Source organism: Rhipicephalus microplus, chromosome 1, assembly GCF_043290135.1.
Source record: "Rhipicephalus microplus isolate Deutch F79 chromosome 1, USDA_Rmic, whole genome shotgun sequence".
In the NCBI taxonomy this organism is placed as follows: domain Eukaryota; kingdom Metazoa; phylum Arthropoda; class Arachnida; order Ixodida; family Ixodidae; genus Rhipicephalus; species Rhipicephalus microplus.
In genome coordinates, this window is record NC_134700.1 from 213,926,091 (window position 1) to 213,930,616 (window position 4,526).

Below are 4,526 nucleotides of genomic sequence, written 5' to 3' on the forward strand. Positions count from 1 at the left end.
AAGTCACGTCTGCGCAACAAAAAATAACATACTGTTTTCACTCGTGCATATAAAGAAAAGCTGCAACGTAACAACAAAATCCTTCCGTTCCGTTATGCAAGAGTACACTTTATTTTAATATTGCTTACCGCTAGCTACGCGGCTTTTTCGGTGTGAGTAGGTGGTCTCACGCTACAGCGGCAGTGGAGTTCGCTCACCGAAGCCGTCGCGTGATTGAGATTTTCCTGAGCAAGCGATTGTTCGCGCGAAGGCAATGTACGTCACGTTGCTCATCGCTGTCACTTGCGTTTTCGCAGTGTGGGGGTCTGGCTTTAAATAATTCTTACTCAGCGCCCGTGGCACGTGCATCCCGCTGCTATAGCAACGTGTGCGCTCCTTCAGTTGAGCAAGTTTACATTCTGCCTTATGTGTGTAATTTTCTTTGCCGTAATCGCACCTTGTTAAGAAGGGTGCTTCAATTGTAGGAATTTCAACGAAGTCTTCATATATATAGCGTGACCCCACCACATATGTTTCGTACTTCGGAGTCTTCGTATTCGTGCAGGTTACATACGTCCGGGTTTTCCAAGCGTGGTTGCGAGCTTTCACACAACTGAATCACCTGCGTGACCAATGAACTATGTTTATGACTAAATGATTATAGCCTGATGTTACCCTTTGTTGCTCGTGCTTGCTGCAGTGTTCGCACGTGTGCATAAAAAAATTGAGGCGGCTTCCCACAGTACTCGTGTCAAACCGGAAGCATGTGCAAACCTGGGCTGCAGCCTGTTTTGTTTCTCTTCATTTTTCTCTTTCTTCTTCTCTCTCATGTTCTTTCTGTGCTGTTACCTCTTTATTTATATTTATTTATATATTCTTGATTTTTTATCTCTTCTTCCCTCTTTTTAAATGTTTACACGTGGGTGTGTTGCGTTGCGCCCAGCAACGACAGCCCGGCCTGCCCAGCAGCATACGACGACCCCATGCCCCGTAAAATACTTTTCACTTAATAACACGAAAAAGGCGATTGAACAACAAAACCAAGATGACTTCTTTTTGGCTCGAGCGAGCTCAATATGCTGCAGTTGCTATGCTACGCTTTGTTTTGAATGCATGCGCTAAAATTGTTACGGGGAAGATTTCTTCCTTTGCAGTGGATCCAGCTAACGCCGTTCAGAGCGCACGGTTATAGTGTACTATGCGCACAGTATTGTAAGCCAAAAGGGCAGCTCGAGAGTCTAACCCACTACCATAACGTTGTCATTTTCCTCCACTGGATATGCATTTCCGATGGAGGCGGGAATGATGTAGACCTGTGTGCTCCGATTAAGGTGCACGTTAAAAAACCCCAGGTTGTCGATATTTCTGGAGCCCTTCACTACGGCATCTCTCATAATCGTATGGTGGTATTAGGACGTTAAACCCAACTTATAATTATCCTGAACTGGATATCATTTGAGCACCTGTGTCGGACTGATAGTTCCGTATGCGTGCGTTATAATAATCAAGGTGCTATAATAACAAAGGAAACATTACTTTTCTTTGGGTCAAGCGCAGGCTCCGTATACTAAAGCTGGCTATGTGCTATTAACTATTTCGCGTAAGACATCTGGGAGCCGAGATCATGGGCTGTTAAGCCGATGTTTCCTTGTTTTGTAATAATGCGACGTGATGTCATAAGGGCATTACACATCATATGCACCAAATCAGCCGTTTTTCGTTCGTGCTTATGCGTCCACCGTAACACTGTTTGTATAGCTGTTAAAGATGCAAAACACAAAGGCTAACAGCTCACCATGGTGGCACTGAAAAGCCTCCGTAAAATAGTCGCTGAATAGCCTCCGTAATACGCCAAGGGACGACGACAGGGTGCGATCACAGCATTCGACATCCCGGGCGCCTAAAGGGCTCAACACTTAGTATGTCTTACGCCGGCACTAAATAAAAAAGAATCTGAACGCCAGTTGCGCCCGGCGTGTGAAAACTGTACAAACTCCGTATAGCATTGATTTGTCCGTGTTTTCCTAATGTTTATTTGCTCCTTCATGTTCTTTGGTGTTTATTTTCTTTTGCGTATACGTTGTTTTATGTTCTTTTTGCGTGATTATTTTTGCGTGATACTCTTTTTGCGTGATATTCTGTATATTTTTATTTTCTTGTGATTATCGCAGTCATATTGCATTTATCACACTAATTTACCATGATGTCTTTGCAATCGTGTTTTTGCACTACGCCAGACTCACCATTGTGCCTTAAGGAGGCTGGATGATCGACCCTTTACTCTGGAGAAGATCTTGGGAACGTGGCCTTTAAGTTAATCCGCCTGAAAAGCCACACGAGCCCTTCTACAATTCTTGAGGGCAACATCACTCGGTGACTGCCTGTAAAGCTTGCACTGTGTGTGTGGTGCGTATGCTATGTGCAATGTGTATCTCTTCTTCTCCTCTCTCTCTCTTTTACTGCCTCATGCCCCTCTCCTCCCTGTAGGCTAGCAAACTGTACTTATTCTAGCCCCGCCGCGGTGGTCTAGTGGCTAAGGTACTCAGCCGCTAACCCGCAGGTCGCGGGATCAAATCCAGGCTGCGGCGGCTGCATTTCCGATGGAGACGGAAATGTTGTAGGCCGGTGTGCTCAGATTTGGGCGCCCGTTAAAGAACCCCAGGTGGTCGCAATTTCCGGAGCCCTCCACTACGGCATCTGTCATGATCATATGGTGGTTTGCGGACGTTAAACTCCACAAATCAATCAAATCAAATCAATCAACTGTACTTAGTCTAGTTAACCTTCCTAGGTTTCTGAAGTTCTGTCTCTTTTTTTTCTTCCTCTCCTTCTCTACACTTTGCTGCTCCGATCGCGGCGCCTCGAACTCCCGACGCTGATGTTTCTCCTCCACTTCTCTGTTCCGTAGTTATGCGGCTAACAAGCAAAGGAGGCATCTCGTGGTCACTTTCCCTTTAACTTTACTAGCTCGGACTGACGAATGAGCTCTTTGCCAAAATTGTTATTCACGGGCAAGCAAATAACACTGGCATTTCAAACGAGCATCCTTCTCGCCGCATATGTATCAACCGTGGGACGTGGATGACGCTAACGAGAGACATGAGTCGATGACAGAGTGGTTCCTTAAACTCTTCCTCCCTTGAAAAAAAAAGAAAGAAAGGATGTGCAATGGTTACAGCATTAGCGAAGTGTAATGGTCACACTGTAGAATGGGAGGGCCAACTATCAAATGGAAGCACACGATTACTCTATTATGATTCTTTATAGCGGCGATAATCTTGTGTAGGTGACATTACTGACAGACTCTCTTATCGTTGAGGTTGTGCTCATATGCTGACGCATTCATACTTCGACTTAAGAATCGAGCGAATTTCTCGCCTCAGTAACGAACTTGACAGTGAAATTCCAAACAAGCTTAGGAGAGTTGCTTTTATTTCATGATGATGTACAACACAGCACGCGCACATGAAAAAAAAAGGACAGGGTTGAAAAAGAGCACTGCCCTTTTCGTGCAAATTTTAAAAAGGCTTAATCGCGCACGTGCTACATTGTCCACACACGCAGTTGCACGCTTATCATAAGCGTAGAATTTTTAATTCACTCTATCAATAGCCACAAAATTACAGCGACCCCTGCGGAAAGAAACAACATGAAGCATTGCACGTGTATATATAGTTATTCAGGTTTCTCTTTGCAACACTGTGCATATTCGCGCGATTTATTGTTTTTCGTCGTGACTTTATTTGATGCTTTGAAGTCACGGCTTCTGTATAGCGCTTGTCAGTACTTTGGGCGGGCAGCCTTTCCTCAGCGTTGCGTATGCAGGAAGATGATGAATACAAGTTTGCATAGTTACGCTATAAACACATCCAGTGTCATCGTTCTCATTGAAAGGTGCGAGGACACAATCCAGAAATACCGGACGTAAGCACGGACAAAGAAGAATGCAATTTATTGAGATGAACTGAATTTCATTGTTGGAATTCCTCGATTGCCAAATGAAGCGCATAAATGCATGAGCCCAACTGAAAAAAACATTGTTAATACCGCGCAAAAATATTGTGCACGTAAAGACGTTCTTATAAGAGCCAGCGGCTGACCCGAAAAGGTCACACTTGTTCTGAGGAACTCCGTACAGCACCGTATTTAGGTGCTAAGTACCTCTCAGAAAGAGAGAGTCAACGCTGACGTTTAAAACAAAAATCGAAGCGCATCGGTGCAGAAAAGTTGAGTAAGTCGAGCATGACGTTGGGGCTAAATTAGTAAGCATTTCCTTGGTGCACGTCCTACTTGTAAAGCAGCACTCTGGCATTGTAATTGTAGATTGCTAAAAATTGGGCCACTTTCCTTCCAGAAAGAAATATACGAGATATTTTTGCAGTTTTGCAGTACTGTGAAAGCTCTTTCGCTGGAACTTCAGGTCTAGCTTTTGAGGGTTCGGTCTTTCGAGTGGACTCAACAAAACAATGTCTTTTGTATATACTGCGAAGACGGAAAGCCTTCATTTTATGAAATGGACGTAGACTGAAGGGGTCCGTTCCTGAGAA